Genomic DNA, 25290 nt, shown 5'->3' on the forward strand with positions numbered 1-25290 from the left:
ATTTTGTAATGTATAGTTGTTCGTTTTAGGAGCATTTGGAACATATCCAGCAAGTTTTTGTTAGGTTGCAGGGGGCAGGTTTGACTGTTAAACCCAGTAAAGTGACATTAGCCAGGCAGCAGGTATCCTTCTTAGGTCACCTAGTACCAGACAATACGGTCTGGTGAATACGTTGCAACAAACCAGTTAACGTGTTTTTCGATTCAATATGCATTTTTCTGGAGAAGGTCTGTTGATATGGCACTTCATTAGTCAACTAGGGAAAGCAAGTAAAATTTGGCAAATATAGTTGCAAGACAGATCGTATGCAAATTTTGCCACAGATGAATGAACAGACACAGTATAGTTAGTTAGAATACAACAGAAAACTCGATAACTTATCCACATGTTAACTACATAGTTTTATTGCGTAGTTAACACACACAGACCTCCTTCCTGGAGACTTCGTGTGAGACTGCACCCGAACACCCACGGCTGGCCTAAGCTAACTCAATAGTACGTAGTATGAGAATGAAATGTGTAACATGTTCACAGAATGAAAATGCGGCAACGGAAGCATCCGATTACACCCGTCTGCTTTGACCGATGACGTAAGAGTGTTGTGGTGTGTGACGTGTCTCTCCTCTCTCTGGTTCTCGTAGTGAACGTGTTTTAATTTACGCAGGGAAGTTGAACTTTTGAAATTTTGAGGTGTTGTGGTATTGATTTTGTTTTTCGTAGTTGTAGGTGTTGGTTTTTTCGTATCAGTAGTTGTGGTTGACCTATAACGGAAATGACTGATTTCAATTTTCGTAGTTTTTGCTGTAGGCGTTGGTGTTTTGGTATCGTCAGCTGCGGTTGACCTATATAGGTCAATGGAAATGTCCGATTCCCGTAAATTTTTGTACTTTTTTCTTTTGTTCGTCATTTTGTATATTTTGGGATCGTGGTACGTTTATTTTTTACTGTTATATTTAGCTTGTCCCCTCCCTAAAGCCATTAATTTCCTATGGTTGTCCCGTTACTTTGATTGTATTGTTGGAGGGAGATGTTACTGTCTTATTTATACGTATTTTCGTGTTTGTTGCCGTTTGTATGTAGTGACATCATAGGTGCCATATTGGAGACGCTTAGGATTGCCATTTCTGCCGTATTGATGTCGTCATGGGTCAAAGGAGACAGGTGGAATCGGACAATTCCGTAATCCAATGAAAATATGCAAGAAGTTTAACGCCAGAAATGAACAAATCTGATTTACAGAAGACGTTATTTACTACAAATAACTAATTACATTTATTTTTAATGCATCCAAAGCATGTAAATGGAATATGTCTATGTAATTATGATACATCTGTACATAAAAACTAATTAGGAACAATTTCACTTACGTTTAGCAGCACCTGAAGGGGGCTGGCGATAATACGCACTTCTGGAACCATAGGTTGTTCAGTAGTTGGGCGACATCCTCTTCTGTCTCGCAAAATCCGTGGATGTCATTCTCTCGATCAATACATATCTCTCTCAGCAATAACCGCATTAACCTCTCAGACACGTCTACTTCCCAGTCTACAACACAGTCAGTAGGCATAGTCGAAGAAGTGACTGAACCAAAAGTTTGCGACATACTGCTGCGACATAACTCTACACCAGTAACCACACGAATCTCCCGCCACTTTTACGTCTTCTCGATTTTTTCCCACGTCAGCTTGATTTGTAGTCGCCGATCGATATATCGATATACTTTATCATACGTCATTTTGACGTCACTTCCTTAGTTCGTTCTGGTGAAAAGAAGCTCTCTCCACAGACGCCACCTGTTCTGCGCGTGACTGCTGGTGCACGTCTGTTCACTGCTGCCGAGATCTCAATAGGCATGATGTAACGTGATATGGCTTACATGGCTACAGCCTGTGGCGGGGCCACGGTTCGACCAACGCTACATAGAGAGAAGGTCTAAGCGAACAGTATGACGGGTATCCTAGTGTAGTCATAACAGAAGGAAGCAACAAGTGTTGTATAAAGTTGTGCTGAGCATAGGAGTACGTGAATGCAGCACAATGTAACTGTTTTAAACGTTATTTATGTGATGCACAGTTCGAATTTGTGATGGTAAAATACTGTACAGATATTGTGTGACTGGGTGTAAAGATACCCAACGGGACTGAAGGCGCAAGTTTTTTCGATTCCAAAGCAAAAGAAATTATTAGAAAAATGGAAACAGGCTATCCCAAGCGAAAATTTAACAATTAGGAAAACAAGAAAGGTAAGTTACACTGTTGGCCATTAAAATATCTACACCATGAAGATGACGTGCTAATGACGCAAAATTTACCCAACAGGAAGAAGGTGCTGTGATATGTAAATGGTTAGCTTTTCAGAGCATTCACACAAGGTTGGCGCCGGTGGCGACACCTACAACATGCTGACATGAGGAAAGTTTCCAACATTTTTTCTCATACACAAAGAGCAGTTGACCAGCATTGCCTGGTGAAACGTTGTTGTGTTGCCTCATGTAAGGAACAGAAATGCGTACCATCACGTTTTCGACTTTGATAAAGGTCCGATTGTAGCCTATCGCCATTGCAGTTTATCGAATTGCTTCATTGCTGCTCGCGTTGGTCGATATCCAATGGCTGTTAGCAGTATATGGAATAGGTGGGTTCAGGAGGGTAATGCGGAACGACGTGCTGGATCCCAACGGCCTCGAATCACTAGCAGTCGAGATGACAGGCATCTTATCCGCATGGCTGTAGCAGATCGTGCAGCCACGTCTCAATCCCTGAGTCAACAGATGGGGACGTTTGCAAGACAACAACCATCTGCATGAACAGTTCGACGACGTTTGCAGCAGCATGGACTATCAACTCGGAGACCACGGCTGCGGTTACCCTTGATGCTGCATCACAGACACGAGCGCCTGCGATAGTTTACTCGACGACAAACCTGGGTGCACGAATGGCAAAATGTAATTTTTTCAGATGAATCCAGGTTCTGTTTACAGCATCATGATGGTCGCATCTGTGTTTGGCGTCATCACGGCGAACGCATATTGGAAACATGTAATTGCCATCGCCATACTGGCGTATCACTCGGCGTGATGGTATGGGGTGCCATTGATTACACATCTCGGTCACCTCTTGTTCACACTGACAGCACTTTGAACAGTTGTCGTTACATTTCAGATGTGTTACGACTCGTGGCTTTATCCTTCATTCAATCCCTGCGAAACCCTACATTTCAGCAGGATAATGCACGACCGCATATTGCAGGTCCTGTACGGGCCTTTCTGGATACAGAAAATGTTCGATGCTGCCCTGGCCAGCACATTCTCCAGATCTCTCATCCATTGAATACGTCTGAGCAACTGGCTCGTCACAATTCGCCAGTCACTACTCTTGATGAACTGTGGTATTGTGTTGAAGCTGCATGAGCAACTGTACCTGTACACGCTGTCCAAGATCTGTTTGACTCAATGCCCAGGTGCATAAGGGCTGTTAGTAGGGCCCGGGGTGGTTGTTCTGGGTACTGATTTCTCAGGATCTATGCACCCAAATTGCGTAAAAATGTAATCACATGTCAGTCCTAGTATAATATATTTGTCCAATGAATACCTGTTTATCATCTGCATTTCTTCTTGATGTAGAAATTTTAATGGCCAGAAGTGTATTTAGAACATTTACGGTTATACTTTAGTTGTGAAGTAAACAATGTGACCATAACCTTAAATTTACGCATCCCGTGGCACTTACTTGTTAATCTTTTGAGAGTATATTATTAGTAGTATTATTGGTATACTGCCACTAACATACCTTAAATTCTGTAAGGGGAAATTAAAGTTAAACACCGTTCATAAAGCGTATCCTCTGCAATTTCGAGTTTCTATGTTGTTGCTGAATCCACAGAAGTTACAGGACACTAAATGCCAATTTCTGTTGGGCTATGATCGTAACACTAATATTTACTTATGTGTTTTTATTTCCTGTTCCATTTTAGTTGTTTGCTTTCCATTAATGTGAAGCCTGATATGGAACAAGAGCGAATCAATATGTGCTTCAGCCTTTTCCACATAATGTGTTTAAAGAGATAGTTTTGTTACTGATTTAGAGAACTGCATTTGCCAACAGAGCTGCTCTCATAAATCTAACAAGGCGTTGTGTTTCAATGTGAGAGAAGGAAAGTTGCTACTCACCATATAGTGGAGATTCTGAGCCGCGATAGGCACAACAAAAAGATTCACACAATCATAGCTTTCAGCCATTAAGGCCTCTGTCAACAGTAGACACACATACACACGCACGCACACACACACACACACACACACACACACACACACACATACACACACACTCACGCAAGCTCAACTTGCATACACATCTGCAGTCTCACAGAGCTGAAACTACACTACTATTGTGCCTATCGCGGCTCAGCATCGTCGCTGTATGGTGAGCAGCAACTTTCCTTCTCTCGTATTGTTACATCCCATCCTGGATTTTCCATTGTATGAAGGCATTGTGTTTAGCAGTTTAGATGTTAGGGCCCATTAGCTTTTCAGCGAGTTTATCATAGCTTCATCAACTGAAGTTTATCATAGCTTCATCAATTGAAGTTTATCATAGCTTCATCAACTGAAGTTATACATGTATGTAGCTCTCTGTGATTTTAAATAGGTTATTATGGGCACAACTGATATTGGTCTATAGTTACCTTGTATGTCTCTGTCACCGGTTTTGTGTATTGAAAGTGTAAAGTAGAGCATTGGCTTTCTAATTTCCATAATTATACATTTTAGAACATAGTTGCAATGCCCATGGTAGTCCTCTGTGCTGGATCTGTTCAACTTGTTTTTTGAGTTGGGAAGATAGTAGCAGTAATTTTACTCCAAGTGATTATTTTATTTCTTTTACTCTGTAATTGCAAAAGGAAGGCCTCCACATCAGATGTATCATCACTTTGTGATATAAGGAAACTTCCATAGTTCACAAAATATCCATTGAAGGTAAATGGGATAGTAATTTCTTCCTTTCCTTTGTTTGATTCCCTTTTTACCACATTCCAGGATGCTTTACATTTATTTCTAGAATTTAAAATGTATTTCTCATTAGCTTTGATTTTTGCTGCTTTAATTTCAAATATGTAGCTATATTTCTCTTAAGCTTAAAGACTTTTTCTTGTTCTTACAACTGTCAGCGGTTATGTTCTTCAGCATGAGTAAAAGATACTGATTTTAATGAGTTGTGGTGTGTTCCATCTTTTGGTTTGTGGTTTGTGATTATGGTATTGCCAGTGTTGCATCTTTTAGAAACAAGAAGTCAGCTACTGGTTCAAATGGCTCTGAGCACAATAGGACTGAACATCTGAGGTCATCAGTCCCCTAGAACTTAGAACTACTTAAATCCAGCTAACCTAAGGACACCACACACATCCATGCCCAAGGCAGGATTCGAACCTGCAACTGTAGCGGTCGCGTGGTTCCAGACTGAAGCGCCTAGAACCGCTCGGCCACACCAGCCGGCGTCAGTTACTGCCTAGTGTATGTTTCATGATGGAAAGGAATGTGAAGAAGCATTTATTAATATCTATCCCATTGGTCAGTATAATGGACCATTCAATTAGTTTGAAGTCATTTCTCATTCTTTCAGTGTTCTCTTCCTTGGGAACTCTGCATGTAGTTAACATCCAGAAATTATCAGTAGACAGGTTTCCAAATTGGACCCATATGCCATCAGTGTCATATATTCCTAATTTGATGGTATCACATGCTACTTATTTCTACACATTGCTAATTGTCAAGCCATGCTTCAATCCTGCTTGGTTTTTAATTTAAGCAACATAAATTCATTGAGATTACCATATTTAGCAAAAAACATTTTTTCCTCTTCACTTTTTATTTCTAGGTTAATATCTCGCGTGATAAAAATTTTGTAATGCTTATATTTCGCAATCATTAGAATTTAAGTGGAGAACCTCTTGTGAATCAGTGCCTGGCATTTGGTAAATAGATGCAGTAAGAAGTCTGTGGGTGTGAAATGCCACAGCAGATGCTTCAGAAATATAACTTGTGGTCACTGAATAAGCAAATGATACAAAAAAAGTTTATTTCTGTACTTTTAATCCAATGTTCAGTCACACAGAGATTGCTGCACATAATTTCATCCAGCCAGTACTAGAATTAACTGACTATATTATTTAAGGATTGCACATTTACATGTAACACAATTAAATCATTTCCGCTACAGCACGGCGTTGGGCCTAGTTTTTTATTTAATTTTAGTGTGTATTTTTACTGTGTTCTGATGTTCTTTGTCATTGCCAAGACCGGTATATCTCTGGCTTGGTCAGGCTTATACATTTCTCTGATGAGGTTCTGATCGTTGAGACATGTGGTACTACTTGCTTGGGCAGACCAATTTATTATTTCCCATGTTAAATATTTTTTGGGTTAGTTTTAATGAATGATCTTCTCTGAGAAAGAGAGTGTAATACTCACAGTGGCAGCAGTCACATTACAGCTTGTAAGAAGCCAGGTAAACCTCAAAAATGTGTCAATGATATCTAACACATACTAATGGAATCTTTTGGTGTGAGGTAAGGGCCCCACATAATCAATATAGAGTTTGTCCATGGGGCAAGATTCACACTCCGAACTAAGGAACCTCTGTCGAAGAGCATTATTCAGTTTGGCCACACAACACAACTGACAGTGAGAAACCATTTCTCTAACGTCTCGGTCAATAGACTGCCAATTCAGATGCTCCTTGATCTTCATCAAGGTCTTATAGGTTCCTAAATGCCCGCCAATCATCGAGTTGTGAAAATAATGGAATATGGGGCGCTGTAGGGTGCCTGGTAGACATATCTTAATCTCCTTGGGACGTCCCGCCCTTTCGCACAAAATACTTTACCTGATAATGTATTCATCCAAACGCTCCCCTGCCAAAAGCCCAATGTCATTAAACAAATGAAGAATACCGCCTAACACGACACAATGAAGATTGCCTTCTGCAGATTCTTGAGCTTAATTTCAAACTGAAATGCCGAAATGCGTACCGCCAACCTCGTGATACAGCCGGTTTTACACGGCCTGGCTAGCACCCAGCTTAAGGCTTGATTGTCAGTTTCTAGCTGACATACTCTACGTTCAAGATAAAACCGGTACTTATCCAGTGCGAACAAGGCGGTGAGTGCCCCACATTCGCAAACAGAATATTTAAGCTTGGCGCTTGTTAACAGACGAGACGCATATGCTAATGGCTGCCTTAGATGAGTCAGTTTGGACAATAAATTTCTTATTACAATCGGGCACTCCGAGAACTGGAGGATTGGCTATAGCCGCCTTAATGTGCTCAAACTTGGCCTCTTGAGCAGGTCCCTACTCAAAACGCACCCCTTTCTGGCACAGTTCATTTAAAGGAGCCGCTAACTGAGCAAAATTTAGGACAAAATGCCTAAAATAATTTGCCATTCCTATGAACTTGGCAATCCCTCCCTTATCAGTGGGCGTCGGATGGGCTCTCAACGTCTTAGTCCGCTCCTGATCAATGCAAATACTCTTGTCTGATACTAGGTGACCTAAGAAGGATACCTGATGCCTGGCTAATGTCACTTTACTGGGTTTAACAGTCAAACTGGCACTGCAACCTAGCAAAAGCTTGCTGGATATGTTCCAAATGCTCCTAAAACGAACGACTATAAATCACAAAATCGTCCAGGTAATTATAGACTAATTTCAAGTCTCCAAGAATATTATCCAGCAAAGGAATAAAAACGGCTGTGCCTGTAGCCAAACCAAAGGGGACCGTATTAAATTCAAACAGATTCCAATCAGTGCAAAATGCTGTAAGGAATATAGGGAGGCATAAGTGGATGTAGAAGGCCTAATAATTACCTGCTCAACCATTTTGGAGATATTTCCCCTTAGCATCTTCATCGTGGCGCTGTTTACGAACTCCTGTGGTCAATCTTTTGCTGATCACTAGCTCCCTCAACTGCTGCAATGAAAACTCTTCTGCCATGGCCGTGCCGGCCAGAAGTCTCAATTTGCCTCTAGTTAAAGGATACAATAGAGACCAAATTACCTGATGCAAAAGACCAAACGCATCAGCGAGTTGCCCAAAGCGAACAAACAACCGTACCAACCTTTCAATTTGCTCGAGTCGCAGGCCATGTCATATCCACATATTTCCCTTTTTTCCTGCGTCCACAGAATTGTAGAGCATCTGATCAAAAATCGCTTGGAATAGCGGTTGGTATCAAATCAAATCCAGATGTTGTTGGTGCCTATGATAATGTACACGTGTGTGTGTTGCTGGGGAAGTTGTAATCCGCTGGAATCAGTTTCTTCTCTATGAACGGTGCGGATACTGGAAGCAATGGCAAATTAAAATTCACTGCACTGAAGCCCTTCCAGTGTTCCAGTATGACCATCATGGCTCTTCTCAGTTCATTCATGTAACATACTTTGATTATTCTAGCACCAGAAAAGGAGCTTTCGCCCATCTCATACCTCACGTAAAAGTGGGGAAACTATACTCAAATTTATACTGATGGCTTAACATGGATATGGAACACTATATGAGGTGCACATTTGTCTGCCAAAAAACTGCTAAACAAAGGAAGTTCCAGCTTCCATGTGATGCTTCCATTTTTCTCGCTGAAACATTCGCTGTTCTGCAGAAAAGAAAATAGTTACCCTCTATACCAATCTCCAAAGCAGTAATAAGCACTGTTTTGCATAGCATATGAAACTCTATTAGTGATCCGAATTGGAACAAACGGACCTGTCAGTTTGCCCTACACCTGGGAGATCACTACTATCAAGCAAAACAGACTGGTCACGATATAGAAATCATTTCGAGCAAATGACATTTTGACATCATCCATAGTGACAAAACGGACCAAATAGCACAACATGCGGTTAGCAGCGGAAGACCTATGAACATCAAACTTTGAAACACAGACCTCCTTTTACAGATCAAACGACAAGCGATTCTTTCTTGGCCAGTGGAATGGACTGATAGTCGTCAAATATAGGGTAAAACGTACAAAGGTATACAGCCAAACACAACGAGATGGCAATGGCTCGTGAAGTCCAAACAGTGAACGATATTAATATCATCTACTGTGCAGATGGATGCATCTCAATCACTAATCATTCCCTGCCCACTTACGTTAGATTGGCGTATTGGGGACACCTTATTGTCAATGTGGTGGCATCACAATTTGTGATGTCAGTAACACTGTGTGATCAGCAGAGACAACGTTGTATAGGAACTCTTGAGACTTGATTACTGCCACCTACTCTGTACTACAAGAGTTCTTGAAAATCAGTCCAGGAGTATATACAATGCCCTAGCCAAGTTTATGGCTGAAGAACATATAAAAAACGAGACGTAATGAACAGGAAGAGAATTACCGATTTCTAAACAAACAAATGGTTTACTGTTATTTTTATCCATTACTCTCAAATCTCATTTACGTATGTCTCCTCTCCACAGTCAGTATGATCAAGATTACACTGCTCTAATTGTCATTTTATTTAAATTATGGTGGCTAAATAGAGTCGCGCTGGAGGATAAAAATAAAAAAACTAAGAAAAAGAGTAAGTACTGGTTAGAGAATATGCTTCAAAATTTCTGTTAATATAAAACTAAGAACTTGCACAGAGAATGTTCTTTTTCTCTGAGAATAAGATTAGGAGAATTTTCTCTGTTTTAATCATACGACCCCATAACACGAAAAAATACTACCGTCCATACCTACATCTAAATCTGCATGATTACTCTAAAATTCACAATTAAGTGCGCAGCAGAGGGTTCATCGAACTACCTTCAAGCAATTTATCTACGCTTACACTCTCTAATAGTGCGGGGGTAAACCGAGCACTTAAATTCTTTCTGTGCGAGCTCTGATTTCTCTTATTTTATCATGATGATCGTATCTCCCTATGTGGGTGGAAGCCAATAGAATATTTTCGCATTCGGAAGTGAAACTTAATGAGAAGTTCCGCCCCAACAAAAAACTCCTTTGTTTTAATGACTTTCACCCAAATTTACGTATTATGTTCGTTTCAATCTTTCCCCTACTTCGTGATAATACAGAACGAGCTAACCTTCTTTGAAAATTTTCGATGTCCTCCGTCCCATCTGATGTGAATCCCACACCGCACAGTAGTACTCCAGAAGAGGGCGGACAAGCGTAGTGTACACACTATCTTTAGTCTATCTGTTGCATGGTCTAAGTTTTCTACAAAGAAATCCCAGTCTTTGGTTTCCTTTCCTTACAACATTATCTGTGTATTCGTTCCAATTGAAGTTATTCGTAATTGCAGTCCCTAAGTCGTAAAAAACTTTTTTATTTTAAATTCAGTGCATTAGTATTTGTAAAATGACTCTTAGTGTTCATTAAAAAATGACGATCATTCCACTTGGGACCTGTGTTTTAGTTGTAAATATTTGTCATGTATTGTTGTTTTTCTGACATTTTCCACATCCTGGAGGACCTCCTCACTACAGATCAATTGGAATGAAAGTAAATCTAATATAATCTAATCTAATTTACAGCCTTTAGATTTGTGTGATTTATTGTGTAACCGAAATTTAGTGGATTTCCTTACTTATGTGGATAACTTCACACTTTTAATTCCTTAGAATCAGTTGCCACTTTTTGCATCATACAGATATCTTGTCTAAGTTATATAATTTATTACCACCGTAAATAGACTGCACGGGGTGTAGTGTAAATTAAGATATGATATTGTAAGATAACATCATATCAGAACGCTTCTGTTACGTTTCAAAGTATTTCACGTAAAGCGACGCTGCGGAAGATTTCATGAAGGTCGAAGTGATACTTTGAGCTGGATCCCTAAAATTAACTAAAATTTATGATAGTTATAGTGGATGTAAATACTCTTAAGTTTCACAAATTTTAAGTAAGTAAATTCTTCACGGAGTATTATTATAAGTGTAACAAAATTTAAAAAAAAATTGTAACATTGACGTCTCCTGTACCTCAGACATAAGCTCTGAAATAGTGTAAGTTATGAAATGAATAAAACACATTTCACTGACGAAAAGCGCGTGAGTAGTACACAGGGCGCCCGTTCTGGCAGAGCAACAACATTGTAGGGACCAATGACCTCTGCAGTTTGGTCCCTTTAATCCTCAAACCAACCAACCAACCAACAACATTGTATGCAAGGTCTTGAAGCATCCTTCATAGAAGATTCTTTCACAGTAAACATCTTTTAGAACAGTGTTATGTGCATCAAGAATTAACTGTTCTATATAAAAAAAGAAAAGAAAAAAACAGTTGCAATATTGTATTTGGCAGAAATACGTGAATTAATGCCTCCAGATAAGAAATAAGCTACTGAAATTTATAACCATGTATGTTGGAAATACGAAAATTTATTTTGAAACAGCATTAATGCAAAATTTATATTATAATTTGTTGGATCTTGAGAAGCAGTAAATGCCTCCGTGTTACGTTAACTGTACTAATACAGTGTTAATTAGTATATTGTTTGTTACTGGGCCTACTTCAAAGATATTTTATTCCGTACCAGTTGCGTCACCATTGGCGACATCTGTAATATACTGAGACGGCGTGTTCATCCCGATTCCCGAGAGAGAAAGTCATAGTTGGTGCTAAATACTTCGTTATAGACCAGAAGAAATGGTTCGTATTATTAACTTATTCAGATTAAAGCTTCCCCCGATTATTACATAATTTCGTGAATTGTTGCGTTCGGATGAAAGGAAATGCCGAATTCTGTTGCATTTGCTGCGGCCATTTAGTGTGCTTCGAGCATTCACCTATTCGTACCGCTTTACAGATTGCTAAATCGTGTATTGACAGAAGAACATAGTAATAGGCGTGGCGTGTTTCAGTGTACTTTCGTAAAAACATTTAGCAACAGGGTTTTGGAGTTGTGTAACAAACGAAGTAGGTTCAGTAAGAGCTGCTAGTACGTGTATTTTTCACTAAGTGCACTATTCGATATCAGAGAATAGAAGATTCGTCACCAGTGGTACGTACGTCAGAGAAAACGTAAGTCACTTTGTGAGGCAACATGTGTTAAATGTTGGTGTTAATAATAGATCAGCTGTTTCTCAGTACAGTATGTGAACAGCAGTGTGTGTGGTCCCCCCCCCCCCCCCACCCTCCTTGTAGTGAGTTCATAAGGGCTGCAGCACTGCAGTAGTGGGTATAAAACCATGAAAATGCGGATGAAGAAAGTTTCAAACAAACCGTGCGTTAAAAATTCATATTAAATGTTCTGATGAAAATGTGATTCACAGTACAAATTCCATACTCCCCTTACCAATACTAATAAGAATAATGTTATAAACCTCATGGGTTACAGTACAAGCCCACAATAAATTCGGTTCAATATTTGTCTATCAAGATTTAAAGAGCCATCTTATCTTTTTTTCCTTCACGAGTAGTATTATAGTAAATGGTTTTATTCGGATTTGGTGAATTAACTTTAGTCTCTGTTGTTTTGACTGATCATAATTCTGAAGATATTCATGAAGGGGAAAAAAGACAAGATGTCTCCCATAAATCTCGCAATTGGATAGTCTCCCAGCCTGAGATTTAGATATCCTGTTACTTTGTTTTGTGACGTTATAACCAGAAAGTTGTGAATCAGTTGTTCCATTGAACATTTTGTGTTCCTGTGTAGTTGTCCATTTCCTGTGGCCAGTGGAGGGTTTTAAATTTGAGTGTTCTTATGAGAGCCCTCGTTTTTCAGGTAGGCCTAGACAAGACTATAGTCCTGGACAATTTGAAAACCATTTGTCAAAGAAGAAAAAATAGATGAGATGTGTGCTAAGCCAGACACCATGGTAAGTGACTTCCTTGTGTTTCTCACTGCTGTTCATTAATTTCTGTGTGCAGAATGGTGTGTTTAGTAAGTGTAATTCATGTTATGTTGCTGGAAGCATGATAAATTCAGTATAATAATAATAATAATAGGGTTATCTGTTGATTTAATTTTGTAAAATGAATAAATCACACAATAATCCTGAATCAACTATGTTTTATTGCGTACACGGTTGGTTTCACAGCAGTCAAATTTCTATTGTTAAAAAATAAAATAAAAATAGAATAACTTAACCATATGACGTTATCTGTACCCCAATGTTGTCATGGAACAAAAATTGTCAAAAGACTAAAAGAAGGGTGAGGGAACATAAATTCCATAAAATCTGTTTCTTTTGGGGGAGCAATTTTTATGGACTTCATGTCCCCTTTTTGCTCTTTTTGAACTTTTCTTAGACAACATTGGGGTGAAGATGATCTCAGATGGTTAAGTGATATAGTTTTTACATCAGATGATGGAACTTTAACTGCTCCAAAACCACCATGCGAGCACTAAAGTGTCTGCCCCATAAGAACTATTTGTGTTGATGTTAAATGTGACATTTCATAAAACTACATTAAAGTATGGTTTGTGTAGAACCTCACATCGAATGAAGAGGAGAGTTTAATAAATATCCATAAACTTATAATGCACAACTCAATGGAATTCATGGTATGTTAGCATAGAAAGGTTTTAGTCTGATTTGGTATGCTTCTTGTAAATGTCAACTCTTAATGTGCAGCAGAAGAATGGTCCCCCTATGGTGAATATCAGCAATGTAAAGAGATTTATAAATTGAACCAGTGCAGGTAGCGCATTATTAAGTTACATAGAAAATGATTTAATTGTTGTTGTTGTTATTCCCTTCTAATTGAAAATAATTAATTTGGAATTGAGTTTGAAAAGATCACTGGTGTGAGAAGTTAGTATCATGGCAGTCTACATCAAAAGCAGTCTTTGAATACGTAAACAAGGCTTCGGCACAAGCAACAGCTGTAAAGTTCAGTTTCTGATAAATGTCATTAGGAGTTAATTGTTATGCAGTCCAATAGTTGCAAAATGAAGGTCTGTGTTGTCAGCAAAGGTGTGAGTCATGAGATCACACATTGATTATTGAAACTACCAATGAAAATCAGTAGTGAGATGTGCAATCATATCTAACGTGCAATCTTATGTAACAATTTTTAATGTGATTCTGTAAAAGGCTGACAGTTTGCAAAAAGTAATAACTAGGTGGTGATGGAATTCCTTTATTTTCATACTGCGTTTTGGGTGTAACTGATTGCCAGATGACCTACTTAAATTAACAACACATTTTTATACTGCAAATTTCAAAATGTATAGATATCTATTAATACGGGTATAAAGGTGTGAAAACCAAAATTCATATTGTTTTCACATAAATACATACTGCAATACAATATAATTACAGTGCTATGACAAAGAAGTCTTTAAACTTATGAGACCATGAAGTTCCTTTATTCACATAAAGAAGGAAAAGCTGAGATGACATATACACATCTAGCGGAGGAATGAATATAGTGGCCCTCATCACTACATAAGTAACCTCACTTATGCTAGATGGCATAAGAGTGGTGGCTCTACAGCATGCCAATATGGGATAGTAAGCCATTACTTCATACCAAGATTTGTTTCACAATAAGAACAGAAATTTTTACACATTTAAGTTAGGATATATTTCATGCCAACATAAATGCAGAATAAAATATGTTGAAGACAACTAGTAAAGATGAAGAAAGGTAAAGTAAAAAGATGTAATTACAAAGAAATGAATACCCTTAGCTGCATGCGTGTTGATATATGTCAACGGTGACAGATGAAAATGTGTGCCCCAACCGAGACTCGGAACCCGGGATCTCCTCCTTACATGGCAGACACTCTATTCATCTGAGCCGCCGAGGACATGGAAGATAGTGCAACTGCAGGGACTTACCTCTGGCGCACCTCCCGTGAGACCCACATCCTCAGCTTATTGACCTGCACTATGTTCATAGTGCCCCTGCCCATTATACTCATTACTCGCGATCTTACTGCCGATTCCCGTAAGAGTTCAGGCACTGGTGCATCTGCACGGAAGAAGATGGTCAAATGTCCAAAATAACAGCACTATGAATACAGTGCGAGACAATAAGTTGAGAATGTGGCTCTCACGGGAGGCATGCCAGAGATAAGTCACTGCAGTCGCACTATCCTCTGTGTCCTCAGTGGCTCAGATGTAGAGCATCTACCATGTAAGCAGGAGATCCCGGGCCCGAGTCCCAGTCGGGACACACATTTTCTTCTGTCCCCGTTGACATATCAACGCCTGTATGCAGCTAAGGGTATTTATTTCATTGTAATTTCATTCTAGCTGCATGGTCACCGATGGTATCTGTTCTTTTGGACATGTCTGAAAGAACAGATACCATCTTCATATATATAAAAAGATTTTACTTGGGCATAAAAAATACTTATTTTGTAACTTGTTTTATTTGACTGTGCACATCACAAAATGGAAGATCATACGTTTGTAACTGTGCAAAATACAGAAGAGAAATTAAGGTAGTAGCTAATCAAAAATGCTGAAAACCATAGTCTGTTACCATTCACTTTTTCGTTGATTTTTTAGCACTGGGTTAGTACAGTAATGAGAATAAAATGTTGACCATTCCTCAGTACTTAGTACCTCAAAACACTTCAACTTAGAGGCAGTCTTTTCCTAGTTCGTGCAACTGGACTCTTCAATTTCTCCATGATTTCTTCCGAATCTCCCACTACTACAAAACTACTATCTTCTGTTTTGTGAGGTACACATAGTGAAATAGAACAACCTCCAACCACCATGTATACCAGTCCTGTAACTGGAAAAACATATATTATCAAAGGCAGAGCCACCTGTGAAATGACAGATCATATACTAGCTGTTACGTGCACACTATTTGGCTTTTTGTAGCGGCATGACTACCACCAGGTTATCAGCATGAATGGGGCATAGACAGAGGGTGTATACTGGCAAACACAATATCCTGTTGCACAGAATGCACTAAAACATGACAGTCATGACCTTGGTGCCTGTTTCACCACACATACCATCTGGATTCTTCCCCCAGACACCAGTCTCTCTGACGTCAACTGGTGGGAACTGGCACTACAACATGTCCTTAGTTCTTGCCACCCACCTGGCCTTTATTTAGCTTAATTTCTTCCATCTCAGCATTTCTTCACAGTAGCTATTCCTTTCTTCAACATTTTAGTTTCCTATATCTATCATTATCTGACGTGTGTATTTTTTTTCAACTCACCTCTATCACACACAGTGCCCTTGTTAACTTGTGTATGATGTTTTAGCAGTAATCTGTCTTCCATACTGCCCTATTTTCCACTTTTTATCTCTCAGGTTTTCAAACCTTGTCCAGTGCAGTTCCCAACAATCAGCCTTTCCTTCTCATCCCATCTGGTAATTTGCCCCTGATATGGGGTTCCAGGTGACTCCTCTGAACTCTACCCCCTTTCCTAAACCTCACTAGTCTTTTTCCTTCATAGCAAGTGAGGTGGCGCTGTGGACTCGAATTCGGGAGGAAGACGGTTCAAACCTGCATCTGGCCATCCTGATTTAGGTTTTCCTCGATTTCCATAAGTCGCCTCAGGCGTATTCTGGGATAGTTCCTTCGAAAGGGCATGGCCGACTTCCTTCCCCATCCTTCCGTAATCCGATGGGGCTGATGACCTCGCTGTTTGGCCTCCTGCCCCCAAATCAACCAACCCATCAATCCTTTTCCTTCGTTCCCCTTCAATTCTTCTGCCAGGAGGAGGAGCCAATGGCTCTGAAAGCTTGCATACATAATACCTTCTATATCTGTGTTCACCCCCCGCTGCTTGGTGAGTATATTTTGTATCTATCCAGTTACACTGCAAGGTACTTTGTAACTACAATTTTATGCTAAGGTTAAATATTTTTTACTTTACTCTTTATTGCTTACTACTTGCCTTCAATATGTTTAATTTCCCTGTATGTTCGCATGAAATATACACTACTTTAAATGTGTAAAAATTTCTGTTGTTGTTGTAAAATAAATCATGGTAAAAAGTAATGATTTACTTTCCTGTATTGGCAGTTTGCAGCACCGTCACTCACACTCCATCTCATACAAAGATGGTTGCTCATGTAGTGTTTCCCATTATATTCGTTTGTCTGCTAGCTGTCTGTATGTCACCTCAGCATTGCTTTATTTGAATGAAGTAACTTCGTGGTCTTATAAGCTGGAAGGACTCGTCACAGTATTGTAATGTTGGTTTTCAAAACCTTTGTCTCTGTATTAGTGCGTTTCTATACATTTTTGCATTGTGTTGTTAATATGGCAGGCCATCTGATGATGTTCTATACCTGAAATGCATAATGAATAATTTTTAGAAATATATTATAAACCATCAATTACTGACAAGTTTGTTCATAACCAACTCCTAAACTCACTTCACATTGTTGTAAATAATATTACAGGAAATTGAAGCCCTTCTATGTGTGAATTGTGAAGCCTCATTTGCATATGACTTGAAATTTGACAAAATGCAGCCATTTGGAGTGTGGTCAGCTATTGGCTGGCAAACTAACTCATGGGCCCAATAATGAATCTGTTGCAATGACGTTATTCCTGTACTTGAATTTTAATAAATGTAAATGTGCTTCATTATAGATTTTAAAAAGTGAGGTATCAGTTTGGGATTACTTTTGTCAGTAATTTCACAAGTGTAATCCACACTCAGCTCTGTGGAAAAAATTAGGACAGTAAGTAAATATAACAAATACTGATAGGGTGGCTAAAGCATAATGACAATTGTTGTGACAGACTGATCTGTGCCATAGTCCAAGGTATATATTAGGTTGTAAGGTGACTCCTTGGTGGTAAGTTGGCAAAGGCACTGAATATTAATTAATTTTTTGTTGTAACACACTGATCTACAGCATAGCCAAATGTATAGGTTACTTTGAGAAGTGACAGTTTGATTGTGAGTTGGCAAATCCAACAGATGGTATGTCATGAGAATAATGATAGTTTATTCTTATTTTGGTATTTATTTTATGCCAATTTAGTGTTTGGTATGAGCTACTTATTCACCATTTTCATATCGTTATGAGTTAATTCGGATTACCAGGTTCAACATTTGCTTGAAAATACCATTCAAAATACGATTATAACACTGATAGCTTAAAATAAGTCTTTTTAAATTAATTGAAAATTGTAAAGTTCTAAAATCAAATGTAGGGAGTTCTGTTGAACACTGCTTAACCTTGGAGTTGAACCTCAGAAAATGGCGAGAGACAATGAGATATCTTCCTTCACTTCATGCGCTACTTCACTTACAGGTCTGAATATGTTTCATTAAAAGCTGCTGAAATATATTGAAAGTTATTTCTCAGTTTGTGTAGGTTTTGTGTAGTAAACAGATGCATTTGAGCATTCTCATTGCTGTTCTGGCATAGTTCCCATGATCTTTGACAGAATTTGACAAACTGTAATACTTAATCCATAATTGGCAGTTCCCATTCTTGAAAAATTATTATTATAATATTATACAAGATTAATGCCAAGACACTGAGTGGCAGCCACCGTGCTTACGCTGCAGTGCTATATCGTGGTCTCCAGCATTTCCATCAACCTTCGTTATCTCCATTCAAAAATTTTGTTGGCGCACCAATGATCTGTAATCTCAAGTCCGTACCAGTTTACTAATTTTCCTTCAGACCTGTCTGTCAGTGTTTCATTTCTCCCAGTTGCAGCTCTTAATTCGTAATTAGTTATTTTCTGGCTTCTTGTAATTCTGATACTGTTGTCTAAATAATGCATTTCCATGGCTATGTTATCATTTGAGGTCAGCTTGTAAAATCCATAGCACAGGACAGTCAACAATTAAGTCACACAATCTTTCCCTATTGTTGTTATAAAAGGTTCTTGTTACACCAAAAATAAATCCATACACCCTATTACTTTTGTGTTGTGTTGTATTGTGTGTTCTCTACTACCTGATCCACTTTTGTCGTTATGTGCCCTGTAGATGCTTAAATTGTTGGAACTATCTCACAGCTACTCTGTAATTGGCGTGTAATTCCCACTGTTTACTACCAGATATTCAGTTTTTGTTAGAATCCTCTGGAGTTCCCATTTCTGATATATACCTAAAATGGATGGATTTGGAAGATAATATGCATCTTTAGCTACATAGCCTGGTTGTCAAAAGAACTTCATGAAAACACCTCTATATCACATTCCTCCACAGCTCTCCCCTTTTTGGTGACTTAAATAGGTTTTCATAACACTTACTTTATTTTAATTTGTACCTTTATATCTCTGCATATTTCAGTAGTAGTGTGTAGAAGATGGAACTAAATCTATATCTTTGAGAACCTCTGACAGTTTTGTTCTAGGAACTGTCATAAGCTTTAACTGAAATGCAAAACCCATGTATAACTCCTTTCCTATTGGAGTTCTCCATTAGCTTCCTCTCCTTCAAAATAGAAACCGTCTATGATGGTGCTGCAGTCCGTTGATAACACTATCTCATAAAACGCATTTTCCTTTTTATTATTTGATGTCCTTCAGCATTCAGTAGTAATTCTACAGTAATATTTTCAGAACCAGAAGAGAATATAATCATGTATTCAGGGTGTATATGATCCAGGAAAAACCTGGGAATTTTTTCGTCTGGGAGAAAACCGGGAAAAACCCGGGAATTTTTCATTGTTTTAGCTTTCAGTTAAATTTTTGCAATTTTGACTAGTAAGAACTGATTCTCTAGCAAAGAATGGCACTGTATCCTGCTACTGGAGAAGGATACTGCAGCAATAAAATATAAAAGAGAGAAAAAAATAAAACTTTAGCGGGAAAGGAAATGCACAATTTACAACAATAAAATACTGTGCACGCAAAAGCATCTGCAAACAGAAAAAAATATGTCAAAGGGTATAGGGCGAAGACTATGTAATTCTTCATAACAATAAACTGCTTGCTGTGGGCATGATGTCACAACTGTTCACATTAGGCTCGTTTGACCATTTGCCAATGGACTGATGCGCATGCGTGGTTGACTCTCGTATGACCAGTAATTTCTCCCGCTTTCTGCTACTTGAAGTGTGGCTGTTAGCTGTACGGGCAGTAACAGCAAACGAGAAAAAATTTTCCCGCGCACCCCCTAGCTGCCAGATTTGTGCGTGTGCAGTTGTCAGAGTTGTAGTGGGGAGAGGGTTAGTCTCCACGTGACCCATATTTGCGTTAAATGACATTTAGTGATTTCGCCGCTTCTCTTGGTTTACAGCTCCCACGTCAAATGAAAACAAAACGGATGTCTGTGGCTGGGAGCTATCAAGTGAATGAAAATACATTCAATAATTACGGAGGGCGAAATATTTTATTAGTTTCAGTTGTCTGATTTAATTTCATTTCCAAGTTATTAGCAGTCAAGCATTAATCGCCTTGCAGAACAGTGAAGTTATTTTTGCAAGTTTGCTAAAGAAATTGGGCTTCATTAATCTTTCTGCCGAGGCAACCATTTTATTTGAAACGAAGTGTTTCATTCCACAGTATTGGCTAGTTCCAGCTGTTCACTGAATTTCAAGAGCACGTTATCTTCTGCCATGTATGTCATTATGCCATAATAAAGAACCAAAAATGAGAATGTAGATTATCAGATGGGACCTACTTCATTGTGAATCTGGAAAAAGCCAATGTGCACTTCAAGCCGAATTATGCATTTTAGTATGGTTTACGAAATTACGATGCCCTTTGGAGTATCCTCTGATGCCCTGTTTCTTTTATGGTGTAATGTAAGCTCTCTTAGTGCTTTATACATAGGAACATGCGGCCTTCATACACCACTGCAGCTGTGCACGCACAATAATGCCTGTTTTCTGGTGCTCACTGGCAACTGGTAAATCGAACCTATTTCTAACAGTCTCCGGATAGTATTGCGAACGGTGGTTCGAAATGTGTTACTTTCAAAGTAAATTTCTTTTTATGCAAGATGAATTATGTTACATGTGAGAAAGTGGGATGAATTTCTAAATCACACAGCATTTAAAACTGAAGACTTTGAGGACCAGCCACTTACAAGAATTTTGAGCCCAGACATTTGTCATAATATTAAATTTACTGGCACGTTTGTGTGATGTATGTTAAAGTATAACACACGCAAAAAAAATCAATATTACATGTGAAAGCTTAGCTTCTGCTGTAGCTTGTTAATCGTAGAGACTAATATTATATGTGAAAGCTTAGCTTTTCTTGTAGCTATACTATGTATATTAATATAAACCTCTAACTTTTACCTTTTCCCCTTTGTGTGTTCGCGCTACGTAACCAGTGATCTTGCTATTCGCTGACTGTAACGCGTGTCCTATGCTCTGAATATCTGCTGTCATCAGCTGCCAAGATCATGTGGCATGAGATATGATGGGCACACAAAAGGACATCGCAACCTTGGTTTCAACGCTCCGGAAACTAACTCGCTGTGATTGGTGCAATTTGAATTTAGACTTTCTAAATACGAAAATATGCAGCGTGTATGGTGCTGCAAATCAAAGGTCCTTAACTTCTCTCTCTCTTTCTTCCCCAGCCCCCCCCCCACCCCCCCCCCCCCCCCCAAGGGAAGCAAGGTTGCTGCTTTGTGTTCATGCACTTTCCTTCTTCATCAGTATGTAAGCTGAAAGTCGAGCAAGTGATAAACCACTTTAACCTGTTACACCACAAGAAGCAAGTACAGGGAGTTTGACAATTTTATATGGGACTTCTGAATCACTTGAGATGCTTCGTACAGACATACTTGGGTGATGTTGATGCTACATGGAAAATTGGATTCATGTTACTGTTAATATTAATTCAAGTAACACATTTGGACAGACTCATCACGGCTGAAGCACTCCCAAAATCTGAATAGGTGCAGAGGCTTTTTGTGTCTCTACAACAGAATGAGAACAGCTTGGTGTTAAGGAATTTAAGTTATTTCAACATAATGATGTTTTTAAGGAACATCTTGTTCTCATTTGTGCAATGCAAAAGCTGTTCACAGATTGCGCGGCAGAGGTCTTCCTGGTCTCGACTCATGAGCCGTGGGGCAAACTTGGCAGCAACATGATGCATCCCAAAATGCTGTGTCAGTGTTTCGTAACATGATCCTACCAAAATGTTACATTCTTCTGCAATCTCTCGGACAGTTAGTCTTGATTGGCACACACAGTTTTGTTGAAGTTTCTGATAGGAACGTCGTCAGCAGGCTTCGAAGGGCGTCCTGAACGAGGGTCATCTTTAACTTCTGTCCGTCGAGTTTTAAACATTGTGAACTACTTGTAACATCGAGTATGGCTTAAGGACGCGTCACCGTGCGCTTCCTGCATCATTTGATGTGTATCTGTAAAGGTTTCCTTGAGTTTCACACAAAATTTAAAGCAGACACATGGCTCCTCTTAACTCTGCCACCTCGAAATTTGCAAAGTATGTGACACAACATTCTACTCAATACAGTACTGAACAGTAGCTAGCAGACATACATCAACGAACCTTCTGGCGGTTACGCATTATACAAACACTGGCAGTTACGCATTAAACACAGTGTGTGCAGAGATGACAACCACATTTTGCTCCAACACACTATTAGCGTGAAATTACGAATGTTCCGCAGTATTCTGAACAGACCTCCTATTTCGTAATAATAAAAAGTCTGTGGGACACTACTAAAGAATAAGGCAGCATTTCAAGGTGCAGCTTTAAGGCTACCTACTTCCTCTTCGAAAACATCACATGATATCAACAGTTCTCAAGCGTTGACAGCTATATGAAATGTCTGAGAAAATATTAAGTTCTTCCTTATACTTGAAATTATTATACACATTACTGAAAAAAATATACATATTTCCATCTTTTAGGGTGGGTGTACCTCAGAATCTTTAAAAGAGCTGGACCTAGTTTGAGATCTTTGTTACTCTGCATTGGTGGAACAACAGATAAACTACTTTATGTGCGGTGTGACAGATTCCACTTACGTTGCACTCTGTATGTTTCAGAAGTGACTGTAATGGCAGAGATGAAGGCTGAGAGAGGGAGTTTTGTGAGCGACCTGCGCATGCTGCTGGGAGCTTAAAATGGCGCAGACGTGACTCTGGCGCCCAGGGGCTCGGAGCAGTCAGCACACAGTCACATCTTGGCAGGGAGGAGCCCAGTCTTCGAAGCCATGTTGTGTTTCTTGCATGTCACTTCACAACATGGCTGCGAACACGGGGCTTCTTGCTGGCATGTCGCAGATTGAAATGCAAGAAGCATGCAGCAGAGGTAACTGACATAAGAGATGCTCCCTTACAGCAGTCGTGAAACGGTCCCTAACCATACCGTAACCTGCATTATAGTCCAACAACACTGTGGACTGAACTGTCCAAAATAACAGCAAGTGTGTTACATTGGGATATGGAATATCTTGCGTGGATTATTTTGCCTTCTCTTGACCCTGAATATTTATAAAAGAACCAACTCGCGATAATAAAAAACTACACATCTTTAAGTAATTGCAGCTACAGCTAAAGGATAATTTGAAACATTATACAAAAAACTAAATATCATAATGTCAATCAGATTCATTTAGGACTAATCATTCTTTTTCATATTTCCGTTTGTGATATACACTGAAGAGCCAAAGAAATTGGTACACCTGCTTAATATCTTTTAGGGCTCCCGAGAGCATGCAAATGCGCTGCAGTGTGACATGGTGTGGACTACACTAACATCTGTAGTAATGCTCGAAGAACTGACACCACGAATGTTGCAGGGCTGTCCATAAATCCATAAGAGTGTAAGGGGTGGAGATCTCTTCTGAACAGCACGTTGCAAGGCATCCCAGATAAGCTCAGTAATGTTCATCTCTGAGAAGTTTGATGGCCAGCAGAAGTGTTTAAACTCGGAAGAGAGTTCCTGGAGCCACTCTAGCAATTCTGTTTGTGTGGGGTGCCACATTGTCCTGATGGAACTGCTCAAGTCTATCGGAATGCACGGTAGACACAAATGGATGCAGGTAATCAGACAGGATGCTTACTTACATGTCAGCTGTTATAATTGATGCACGGGGGGCCCCACATCATTTCAACTGCATATGCCCCACACCATTAGAGAGCTACCATCAGCTTGAACAGTCCCCTGCTGACATGTAGGGTCCATGGTTTCGTAAGGTTGTCTCCATACACATCCATCAGATCGATAAGATTTGAAACGTCAACTAGGCAATGTGTTTCCAGTCATAAACAGTCTGTCAGTGTTGTCAGGCCCAGGCGAGCGTGAAGCTTTGTAGAGGGCCCAGCATTGAAATCTGCAGCAAGTTGTGGAAGGGTTGCACCTCAGTCACCTTGAATGATTCTCTTCAGTTGCAGTATTCTTGCAGTATCTTATTCCAGCCACAGAGAATTGATGTTTTACCGGATCCCTGATATTCGCAGTATACGCATGAAGTGGTCATATGGGAAAATCCCCGATTCATCTTGGAGACGCTGTCCCATCGGTCGTCACCGGACTATAACACCATGTTCAAACTCACTTAAATCTTAATAACCTGCCATTGTAGCAGCAGTAACAGATCTAACAACTGCACCAGACACTTGTTGCCTTAAATAGGTGTCGGTGACTGTAGCGTCGTAATCTACCTGTTTACATCTCTCTGTATTTGAATACACATGCCTATTCAAGTTTCTTTGGTGCTTCAGTGTACATCTAGCAACAGCCAAATCCAAAAGCGTCAATGGAGAGCTTACTAAGAGTGTAGTTCTCCTGCTCGTTAACAAACAAAATTACTCAGAGATACTGTAATATGTTAATTCGTCTTTAAGTTTAATTGATGTTGGTCAACTTCACCGTGAGCAAAGTAAAGTTGCCCGGTCATTACAAGAGCGAAGCTGTGTGCAGGTGTAGATATTCCTGCAGTTGCGGGGAGTGAGAAATGTTTCTTTTTTTTTCATTGATTTCCTGTGCTGACAACTCATAGGCATGTATGCCTCATACAGATTAGCTGCTATTGTATAAATTTGAAATGGAAGTAACATGACTTCCCCATTGTGCATTACAGAGGCTGTCCCCTTCGAATGTGATACATACTTGTAGCAAGGAATATGAAATTAAATTGACACTATTCTGATGCATTACTCTGTCTTTTTTTTTTTTTTTTTAAATCTTTATTATCTGTATATGCAATATCATGTTGTCTGCAAGCATCATGTAGAGGATTTATTCCTTGAACGCCTCCAGCTAATCTTTCTTCTGATTTTGTTCCTGGACCACAACAATTATGACAAGAGGGATGCATTTTGAATGGTAATTTATTAATTAAAGTATTAACTAATACTTTTCCTTATTATTCTTTTTCTAAAATGTATGTGACAAGTTACTCAAAAATGTAATCAAATATGGAAATCTTTTTGTTGT

General features: G+C 39.2%; 1 long non-coding RNA gene across 1 annotated transcript; it reads left to right on the forward strand.

Moving 5' to 3' along the window:
• The first annotated feature begins 11634 nt into the window (after positions 1–11634).
• On the forward strand, positions 11635–23747 carry LOC124553999. Its single transcript, XR_006968197.1, has 3 exons — positions 11635–12030; positions 12737–12830; positions 22896–23747. It is a non-coding gene; the product is annotated as an uncharacterized LOC124553999 (long non-coding RNA).
• Positions 23748–25290: the final 1543 nt, after the last annotated feature.

This window comes from Schistocerca americana, chromosome 11, assembly GCF_021461395.2.
Source record: "Schistocerca americana isolate TAMUIC-IGC-003095 chromosome 11, iqSchAmer2.1, whole genome shotgun sequence".
Taxonomy (NCBI): domain Eukaryota; kingdom Metazoa; phylum Arthropoda; class Insecta; order Orthoptera; family Acrididae; genus Schistocerca; species Schistocerca americana.